We start from the raw sequence: 11,740 nt of genomic DNA, 5'->3' as shown, positions 1-11,740 counted from the left end.
GAAATTAATACAGAAGAATAATTTGTTGCACTATTTTCCCTTCTATATGAACCTGTTTCTTATTTTATTTTTTTTTCTCCACACTCCACATACACATTCACCAGCCTAAACTGTGTTTGTTACATAAGCTGTCAAGTTATCTGCGTAATGTTGTGTTAGGGATTTAGCTAGAGAAACAAATTCCCCTGGTGTGCCAGTAAGATTAGAACACCTTGTGTATGTCACGGATTTGTGGAATGAAAACTCATTCAATTTTAGTTTGATTATGAGGGCAAGTCAAATGCAAACAATATTAGCAGAACTATAGGCCTGACTTTTCAAAAACCCATGAACTTTAAAATCTCTGCAAAACTGTGTTTAGTGCAGCAACATCTCATTAAAATTGGCATGTCTTTCCTCTCCAGTTTCCATTTCTTCCTTTAAGTAATTACAATTGTTAAATACTTCAGTAATCAGCTTTCCTAGACCCACTTATTTTTTGCAAGGCCAAATCTTCTGGATACCCTCACAAAAAAAACCCCAAGTACTGCCAGGTTCATGTACACTGTCTGGAAGAGTAGGGATAGCAAGACAAAACTCTCACTAATGCCACAACTTGATGTTAATGATACCACTGCCACAGAGACACACTGAAACATCCCCATGCCCTGCTGTCTAGTCTGGACATAGTAAAAACATAGGCTGCTTCAAGAGACTGCAGTGGCAGTAAGTCTGAAGCTCACTGAAAATGCCCTAATGCCCCTGGCTCCTTTCTCTGCCTTTGGAGCTGTCAGGAAACACAAGCCAGATAACAGGTTTACTGTCATATTTCCACCATGAGATTTGTTACCTAAGCAGCCCCAGACCAAACGCATCCTGAGCACTAAGGTTAACTGTGAATGGGTCATATACAGCTTGGTGAAACACACTTCCCATGGAAATGTCATGACTATAAATGAGATCAGTGCAGTGATTGAGGCTGCCACACTGTGTTTGGTGGTGGCTTCAGACACAGAAACAAGTCAGCTAGGGTGGTCTCCTAAGCCTAAATTCCTCATGAGTCTGCTGATGAACTGCATAGAATTAGAGGAAAGCCTGGATATGGTTTCTCTGTAGAAAGAAGTAGGTATGGTTAGATCATTTTAGAGACCCTTTCACATAACCATCATCAGTGAATCCAGTCTGATGACTTTTGCTACTTAAGTTACACTCTGCTAGGTGTTTACCTCTAAATAACAGTATACACTTCTCTGCTAGAGAGCAATGCTACCATTTCAATGGACATCAAACATCTTTCATGCATTCCACTACAAGAAAAATAAGTAAATAAATCAGTGTCTATGACCTGATTACAGCCCGTTTTCTTTTGTGTGTTTACTCTTGCTAATGAGCAATAGAATGATGGAAAAACAATCAACAAGCAGACTGAGTCTTGAAGCCTTGCATCTGCAAACCTTCTTCCCTATGTTTCTGTGGAGACTAGACACACAAACACTGCATTGAGCTCTTTGGCTGTTGGAATAGAAGCCAACATAATTTGCAGTTGCACTTGTAATCAGTCAGAGGAGTCAGTGAAGTTGGACAACAGTGAGAGGTTAGATCTGAGCTGAGGGTTCACCAGCTGAAGTGCATTTACACCAATGCACACAGCATGGGAAATAAGCAGGCGGAATTGTAAGTTGTTGTAGGGCAAGGAGACTACGATGTAGTTGCCATCACAGAAACGTGGTGGGACAACTCATATAACTGGAGTGCAGCTATGGTGAGGTATAAACTCTTCAGATGGGACAGGAAGGGTAGGAGAGGAGGCCAAGTAGCCCTCTATGTTAGCGAGAGCTTTGATACCCTCAAGCTTGATTATGGTGATGACGGGATCGAGTGCCTGTGGTTTAAAATCAGAGGAGCCCATAAGAAGGCAGATATTGTGATGGGAGTCTGTTATAGACCACCCAGCCAAGAAGAAGAAGCTGCAAGTTTGCAGATGACACTAAGCTGGGAGGCTGCCCAGGGAGATGGCTGAGTTACCATCCCTGGAAGTATTTAAAAGACGGATGGATGAGGAGCTAAGGGGCATGGTTTCATCGTTGATAGGAATGGTTGGACTTGATGATCCTGTGGGTCTTTTCCAGACTGGTGATTCTGTGATTCTGTGATCTGTTATAGCTCTTTTTAATCTCGTGGTCTTGTGGTGCAAGGTTTTGTAAACTGAAATAGACCATTGGCAGTGCCAAAATCTCGGTGTAGTATGCTAACTGCTTTGCCTCATTCTCTGTATCTTCTGATGGCAGAGATTTCAATCTTCCCTATTTTTCAGAAAGTTCAGTCATCTGCAGAGAGTAAAAGACGTGAGATATACTGCAGCGTGGATTTACTGCTATTTCATGTAACAAGTGCTGTGTTCTGAAATACCACCTATTGGTTCTGGAGGTTGGTAGCAGATTTGCACACCTTCATACTACAGAGTGTGCTTAGATAAAGGAGCTTTGTTAAACACAGTATTTTAGAGATCATGTACAGTTTGTGACTATTACTGCTATTCTCTCTAGTAGGATAAGTGCTAATCATCAGGACAGCACAGTGTGCACTGCAACAACCATCTGTTCCCTGGTAGCCGTGGGTGCAAGAGATCCAAGTCCTTCAAGGTCTCTTACGCAGCTGAGAGTTGCTAAAAGCAAGAGAAAGCTCTGCCTAACATCTCAGGCACTGGCAATTGCAAGAAAGGTAAAACAGATTTTCCAAGTCACCTCTGACTGAACACTGAAAGGTAGCTTGACACATAACTTGAAGCTTTAGAATCATCAAAAGTGAAGCTACAAAACCATCACTTTAAGCAACAAAAGATCTAGAACTCAACCCTGCTCATCAGTATGGTTTTTATCTCATTACAAGCAAAAACCAGATCTAGTTCCTGTGTAAACAGGTTGAAGTTTAAGAAATGCTGAAATCTCAACAGCTATTCAAGACATTAATGTATAAAACATAACATATCGACTGTGACAATTTCAGTCTCTTCTGGTCAGTTGTGCATACTAGTAAGAGTCCGAGAATTCAAGGACTCATCAGGAGAGCCATTTGACAGCACACCAGTGTTGTTGAATGCTGATGTTTCTGAGTAGTTTGACAGTTCAAAGAGGCACTATTTTTTGTCTAAGAAATAAGAGCAATATTAGATTGCGCTTTCTCAGTGTATTAAGGGGTTTCTAAACCCCCAGAGAATTAAAGGCAAAGATGTTTCTGGAGTGCAGACAACTTTTCTCCATATTGTATGTTCTAATATAACAAAGCCAAGATACGGTTTAAGCTAAAACTTTAAGAAAAAAACATATTCCCCTTATTTAACCAAAGGTGGCTCCTCTGGTAATGTTGTAATCCTGTTTATTCTCCACTGAGCCTAGTTTGTAGATTCTTTCAGGGAAAAAGACTTTTCTAAAGTAGAAAGAAAACTCAGAGGGGAAAAATCCATTTTTTTTATTCCCTAAAAAAAAACCCTAACCAAACACAGACCTCTGTTTTTGCAAGTCCTCTTTGAACAATGAATTCAAATGGTTTAATGGTTCCAACTGAGAACAAACACATGCCCAGTTATTCTTTTGAATGAATGTGTTAAACCCAGAGCTAAGGTAAGATTGCTAAGGCACTTTGTACTTACCAGAGCTTTAGCCTCTATTACTTGATGGATTCCTAACCAGCTTTGACTTTTCATTGACTTTCCTCACCTTTAATTTAAGACTGCATTGACTTTTCCTGTCACCTTAATCCATTTCTAGCATTAAATTGCTGCACAGCTAGCTGTAATACTACTCAGTATTGATTATATTCTTTCCTCTCAATAATGTTTTGTTACATAAATTGAAAAATAATCAAAGAAGCTTCATAGTGCTTTGCCGCTTTTTAGTACTTAATAATTCCACTGATTTTTTAAAGAATGTTTTCTTCAGTGTTTCATTGCTCACTTAACCCAGGTCGGTGTTTTGGAGAATGGAAAGCTGTAAATACAATGCTGTGCAGTAGCTATGCAGAACACAGTTGATCTCTAGAGTTTGCCGTAAATGATAGTTGCATGAGGGCAAATCCTTACCAGGTGCCAGTGGTGGCCTTCCAAGGAGCTGAAATCGCATTCCACGGCTGATGACCTGGTCATTTCCAAGCAGGATCACCAAAAAAGGAGGGGTGTGAGAAGGAAGAATGAAAGCTCCCTCAATTTGGGGACTTTCCAACTATATAAATGCTAGGAGGGAAACACAGCATCCTGGGGACTGTATCTCAAACTTAAGACAGCTGACGTCTGAGCCTCTTGCTAATGACCAACTACAGATATGCTCCTTAGGCACTGCAGAGACGATAGAGAAGGGAGGCTTGTGCCATGTGTAAAGGTTGAAAAGATAGCACCTGTAAATCCAGGACTCATTTCCTTCAGTTCCTTGCCCTAAAATGGTGGCAATATTTCATTTTCATGCAGTTGTCTACCTTGCAGGGAACCTGGGTTTTACACCAAGCTGCTCAGCATGGGGTCACCTGTATCACAATAACCTAGGCCAAATTAAAAAGGATTTCTGTTTTACCAAAGAATTAGAATTACAGAAATGAAAAGGTGAAACAAAGCATAGTATTCTAGGGGAAAATACTGTATGGAATAACATTGTGTTAGCTTAGGCTTAAAATACTCTGGGGAATTTCAAAAATTACTTGAAGAATTACACAAAGAAGGATAAAATATTTTTTTCCATTCTCAAGGTTTAAGGTTGAATTTATTGCTCCATGACAGGGTGTCTCCTCTCATCATTTAGTGTATCATGAGAAGAAAACTTTATTTTTCTTTCTTCTTGTCAAAAAAGGGACTAATACTTGCAGTCAGGCTCGGAATATGTGCCTGGCTGGATAGATGTTCAACACTGTTTTTGGTAAAGAAGGGAAGAAATATATGCATGACAAATATAAAATGTTTTTTCATATAATTTGGATGAATCACAGAATCACAGAATCACAGAATAACCAGGTTGGAAGAGACCCACCGGATCATTGAGTCCAACCGTTCCTATCAAACACTAAACCATGCCCCTCAGTACCTCGTCCACCCGTGCCTTAAACACCTCCAGGGAAGGTGAATCAACCACCTCCCTGGGCAGCCTGTTCCAGTGAAGACAATGAAGACAAGTACTGTGTTCATTCCTGTCTGTCTCCTTGACTAATCACATTGTTATGCCCCGGGCTCACTTCCTTGCTTGGACATTAAACAGGAGATGTAACACAGGTCTCACAGAAAGCAAAACTCTCCTCCCATAAGACTCTGTTCACTCCCAAGGCAAAAAGGCACACTGTTGGTTGTCCTCAAAGTCAGTCTGCTTAAATAGAGGTATCACTAAGAAATGAACAATAGAGTTCGAAGAAAATTAAGGTTATGTGGTCCAATACACACTTACAGCAGCAGCTTTAAAATAAACTTTTGGGTTTGGTTTGTTTTTTTTTTTGAGTTTCCTGTCTTTTTTTGTTAGGGATGAGGCATCTCTAATTTTACTTTCTTCTTTCCCATAATACCAAAGTAGCTCTTTATTGCAACTCAGCCTGTGCAAGTAAGTGCTAAAAGGTGTATGGTTGTATCTGTCTCTGGACAGGGCATTAGAGCACTTGCAGAGAAAGCTGGTTTGTGTAATGGCCTCCACCATGGACCTCAGATGTGAGCTCAGAAAAATCATTCTGATATTCTCCATTGTGTTGCCTCTCTGGTCCCTGGTCTGTCCGATACAGGCAGTGGAGAACGTTCTTGGGGCTGAGACCACCCCTTTTCATCAGGAACCTGAGCTGTGCCTGCTACAAACCCAGCATGCTGGGAGAATACAAATTAATGACATTAATCTACTATTGAAAAGCCTTATTGACTCACGTCTTCTACACAATATTGAAGTCTATATGGTTCTTAAGCCTCTCTGTCACAGTTAATACCAGCTTTCAGTCATATCTCTGCAATTGAAACTCAGCAGGAGACTAATGGATGACCAACTATTTTCTGCTAATACACAGCAGAAATGAGTGTGGCTGATCAATTCTTAAGAACACTTACAGTGAAGAAAGTATTCAGAGAAAGTTGAAACTATTATTTTCAAAAGAACATTTCTTTTTACTATCCCTGATTCTGCATTTAATTCCGTAAGCGTAGTTTAAAGGGCAGAGGGAGTTGTTAAATTTCATTTCACATTCACACTCTTCTCTCATTGGCACTCCTGCGGAATTGTTACTACTGCTCATGCATATTGAGGGGGAACACACCCCTTTGCAGGCAGAGTACATCTCTGCGGCTTATTTTCAGCCAGTTCCCACATGCTTTGCACTGCGATATCAATGAAGCCCGTAGGATTTCCCGTTTATGCCCTTATCATTTTTCTTGCTTCCTACAAAGGGTCTGCTTTTGCAAAAACTACCTCTATGGCAGAGGAGGGCTGCATGATCTCTCCTCATAAGCACATCAGCAGTTCTTGCTGTTCCTTCAAAGCACAGCACATCCTTCAAAGCACAGCACATTCTTCAAAGCACTTCTAACACTTGTCTGCCAGGAAATGAGAAAGCAGGGCAGGAGCCAAAAGTCAAAGATCCAGGTTGCACACTGCTGCTGGGAAACACACCAGTTCCAAATGTTTTGACATCAGAATTACTGCCTAGTCCAGGAGCTAGCCTAGAGTGCCTTGTGCCTTTTTGTGGATTAGCAGGTTATGCCATGATTAATGAATTCCTGTTCTTTCTCGTTTAGACAGAAGCTACACGAACTGTTCCAGTCAGCTTCAGTCTCCAGGAAGAAAATTAATACAGCATATAACTACACAGCAGGAAAAAAGAAGTCAGTGCATCACCAAAGTCTAGATGATCATTGTGCCTATAAAATTCAGGAAGAGTCCCAAAGCTGAGAAGCTTGTAGCTATAGCATACAAGGAATCATATGCCATCTGTCACAGGAGGACATCTTTCATTGCATGTCACATCAGTTTCCATGTTGCATAGTAAGGAGAGAAAGCTCACCATGGCAGAGTATGGGGCCGTGCAGTTTGGGAGACAAAACTACTGAGCCCTGCTGTTAGAGTGCAAGCCATAGGGTAAAATGCCTCAGATGTCACCAGGAATATTTCACAACGCAAACCTTCCAAATTCTGTTCATTCATTTCTTTTCATCCTTTTATTAAAAAAAATCAAGAGTCAAACCCCAAGATTTTATTGAAAAGAAGACAATTTCTCATCAAAATAACACCTGGGATGGAAAATTCTGAATCTGCACCAGTAACCATGTGAGAAAACCCTCTGTTGTGTTTCCATTCCAGCCACTGTTCTTGCTGGGCTGTTCTCCAAAGCTTCCTCGGCAGTGCATTCTTGCTAGACACTGACTATCTGACACAAAGTCCAAGCAGAGAGAAGTCAAAAAAGGCAGTTAATCAACTGGATGTCTCTAATTCCTTTCTTGCGTAAACTGTGTGTACTCAAGTGGGAACGGATTGTATTTTCCTTAGCTGAAAGAGATTATCAGCAGGCTTGAGAACATGAAAGAATACCTTATGCTGGAGCCAGCTCAGATAATATTTCAGCTGTGAAATTTCAAAATAACTTTAGTTCAAAGTAAATAAATATTGGTGTTTGACATGAGCCAATATGTGATGTCTGAAGTAGCTGTTGTTCTTTGTTTTTGTGGAGTCTCAAACAAAAAAAAGATAGTTCATTATATCATGTTTTCAACAAACATGGAGCAAAAGGCAGTTTCTTTCTGAGAAGCTTTTATCTAATCGCACAGCCTGAAGAGGAGTTCGAACGGCTGTAAGAAGAAAGGACGTGATAAATATCATCCTGGCATTCAAATGTGAATGGGCGGTCAGTTGAGACGTTGCTGAAAAAAAGACAAATGAGGAAAAATAGAAGACGTGAGATTAGAAGGGGAAAATAGTCAAAGGGGATGAAAAAGGAAGGAAAGTACATCTGCTGTGGCTGAGGGAAAGGCACTGAGGAAGGTGTGCTGGAAAACACTAGCTTTTACAACAGAGGAGAAAATGCTCAGAGCCAAATTTTTTTGATATAACCTCTAGACATTGGTAAGATTGATACTGCAGACCAACATGGTCCTTGTTGCTTAGGCCACCATTTGCTGCCATAGGCAGGAATGGGACATCTTGTTTGGCCTCCCTCTGGAGATGACAAATTACTGTTGTGATGTCTCACAGTAAGTGGGCAATATAATAATTGATTATATATCTAACTTTTATAATCACTTCACATTTCATAGAGAAGAACATAGGTTGATATCTACAACTATAATTACAGTAAGTGAATATCCAATTGATGCTAATGACAGATTTGTGCCTTGTTTCCATTTTAAATAATTATAAATGTTTCTGTCATTATTTGATGGCCATCTCAGCATAATATTGGCACTTAAGATCTTTGTCAGTGCTGAATGATGGAAGTCTAGTTTTGCATTTGTGTGTTTCGTGGTTTCTACTCCAAAAAGTCTTGAGCTTCTACAAACTCCTTATCCTCAGGCCCTGCTCAATGTGTTAGGTTTTGGTTGTGGAAAGTGAAAAAGAGAGAATGTATTTTGGGGAATGGAAAGTTATATAATTTACAAGCTGCAAAGTGACTACATTAAAATTTAGAGGAAGATGGATATACCTGTGTATGTAAAATTCCAGTGCTAGCCAGTAAAGCCCTGTACTTGCCCATGTGAACAGAACTCCACCAGAAAACAGACCACTTCCATGACAAAGTACTTTTCTGCTTCATAGTATTCCAAGAATGATTTAGAGATAACAGTTTTTTGTAAGTTTTTTAAAGTTACTCTGCAGACAGTCAAAAGGAAGGAAAGGTAATAAAAGCAGAGAAGCCTAGAAATTGTGTCTGAATTTCTCAGCCCTGGCCTCTGTATGTTGTGGTAGCATTTCTGCAGAAGTCCTCCCCAGCCAGTCAGGCAATATTCTGAAAACAACCAAGATACCAAGATAATATACCTGAAGATATGCCTAGGTGGGGATGAAGAACAAATATATATTTTACATTATATACATAGTGGTAGCACTCAAGAATCATCTCATTATAGCAATGTTCATAGTGATAGGTAAATATTTGCTTGAAATTCATCTTCAATCTATCTCATTCAGGTAAAATTTCATTAGGTTTTCATAAGCCATTGCATTACTTTTGCTACAGAGTTCTGCTAGAGTAAATTCCACTACAGAAAATAGAGACTGTCTCTAGCTTTTCTAAAGATAAGTGGTTCAGTTCTTTTGCCTGAAACACAAAGTCTACTGTTGCTAGCAAACCCAAACATCTCTTCCTCCCCATTCCTGCCCTAACCTCTGCTACTCGAATCCCCAGGCTACTATTCTGAGGGTCTGGTAGATCACCAGGTCTACTGTAGATGACAGATCTTACCTCACTTCCTTCTTAAAAAGTGGTTGTATTTTTTAAAAATTCCTTCAACTCCTTTCCATTAAGGATCATTATTTTGGATTAACTCCTCCTTTCCTCGTATCTCTAATTTCACTGGTCCTTTTTGCAAGACTTCCTCATTCTTTCAATTAATTGGGACAATAGCTTCACTGGTCCTGATCCTAGCTGCTGAATCTTCTTTTTTTCTAGCCTCCCTAGTGTTGCTTCCATCCAGCTTTTCCACAGCTTTGCTACTCAGTGTAGCTTCCTTGGTGGACCATGTCATTTGTCTGTTTAAGTTTTTCCCATGCTCAGCACTTGCTTTTAAAGTTCTTGTTTTTATCCCTACCTCAACTTAAATCTCAGGACCAAATCTGTGTCCTATACAGATGCTTCTGTCACCTATTCATTACCTTTTACATTGTCCTTGACCATATAACTGTTCCCTCCAATTCCCTATTACATCCAGGTCTGTGCCTTCATCTTATTCAAAACATTTTGGAAGAATTTTTTTATATGAAGGCCACACTATTAACTTGTCCTCCCCAGCTAATGAAATGGATGATTAGGTTACTTAAAAAATACGGCTCAGTTGTCATTGGTAGGAGGCAACTGTGCCAAATTATTCCAGCAGAGAAAATGTCCAAAATACAAGTTGATTTCTTCATTTATGGTTTCTTTCTATGCTTTGATTTATCTGTCTCTTATCTTCTGGAGTTTCAGCTGTAAAGGGCAAGAATTGTCTTTATCACTGTACTGAATACTACTGCTATGTTCTCAGTTCTTTCAAGTCAGTAAATAATGAGATGCACATTAAATTCTTAGCGAGTGCTGTGTTTTAATACCTTATCTGATTTCAGTGGGAAGTTTATCTGACTAACATCTTCTGGGATACCTCCACAAAGCAGAATAATTTCTTGTTCTTCCTACCAGGTAACAAATGCCAGCTTAATACATCAATCTATTGTCACATAGTTATGTATTATCCATAGCCAAAATCCCCAAATAGTAAATTCTAATCACCTTAGGATGATAAAGTAGAAAACTAATGTGAATCTATTGCAAATAAAATTGAATTCCTCCAAAAGCAAAGCCTTTTTATACCTTAATAACACAATGCTCTTTCCAGCTGTCAGCCCTGAAACCTGGTACCATGTACTTCATTCTGTTCTAACAAACCTGTTAATAAAATGAGCCCTACAGCTCTGGGACTGAGGATTGTGGAGTGAGAAAACATTACACCTAGTTCTGCACGAAAAGTGAAGATGCACTACTGTGGCCAAGGGCAAAACAGAAGTGGTTTTGAGAAGAAGCAGTTGAGCATAAATTTTGAAGTACAACCCTTGTTTTTGTTAACAGCTGAGAGTTGATTCAGTTAGTTGGGCAAAAACAGAGGCATTGAAGCAAGACCTGAGTCTTTGTTCCCAGTTCTGCCGTAATCATCGCTAGCCATGCAGAAGAGGAAGATTTAACACATCCTGTTAGGAAATCTGGGAATGAGCTGCCTGAAGGAGATGCACGTCCTTTCTCTGTACAGTGAATGGCCCTGTGATATGACAAAAGCTTTTTTCGTTAATGATATAATTTCAGGTATGTAGCATTACTGGGTAACTCTCCACAGGCCATACTACCAAGGACAATTGATGCAATATTCACAATGGCCTTCAGTCTTTCCTTGTCCTAATTATTTTTTTCCTTTCCTAGGAGAACCTGCTCTGTTTTAGTTTTACTACCTAGTGGCACCTTGCGACATGGACATCCAAAAAATCTGCTACATATGTTCCATCAAAATTTATTATTGTGCAGTGCAATCAAAGTTACAGGCTGTCTTAGAATCATAGAAGAGTTTGTGTTGGAAGAGACCTTAAAGATCATCTAGTTCCAACCCCCTTGCCATGGGCAGGGACGTCCCACTAGATCAGGCTGCCCAAGGCCCCACCCAACCTGGCCTTGAACACCTCCAGGGATGGCGCATCCACAACTTCCCCAGGCAACTTGTTCCAGTGTCTCATCACTCTCATAGTGTAGAAATTCTTCCAAATGTCTAGTCTAAATCTGCCCCTCTCCAGTTTAAACCCATTTCCCCTTGTCCTATCATTGCAAGCCTTTGTAAACAGTCCCATCTCAGCTTTCTTGTAAGCCTCCTTCAGGTACTGGAATGTTGCTATAAGGTCACCTAGGAGCCTTCTCTTCTCCAGGCTGGACGAGCTGAACTCTCTCAGCCTGTCCTCATAGCAGAGGTGCTCCAGCCCTCTGATCATCTTTGTAGCCTCTTCTGAACCCGTTCCAACAGTTCCATGTCCTTCTTATGTTGAAGATTCCAGAACTGGACACAGTACTCCAGATGAGGTCTCACAAGAGAGCA

Source organism: Phaenicophaeus curvirostris, chromosome 3 (assembly GCF_032191515.1).
Source record: "Phaenicophaeus curvirostris isolate KB17595 chromosome 3, BPBGC_Pcur_1.0, whole genome shotgun sequence".
Taxonomy (NCBI): domain Eukaryota; kingdom Metazoa; phylum Chordata; class Aves; order Cuculiformes; family Cuculidae; genus Phaenicophaeus; species Phaenicophaeus curvirostris.
This window is presented reverse-complemented; position numbering follows the sequence as displayed.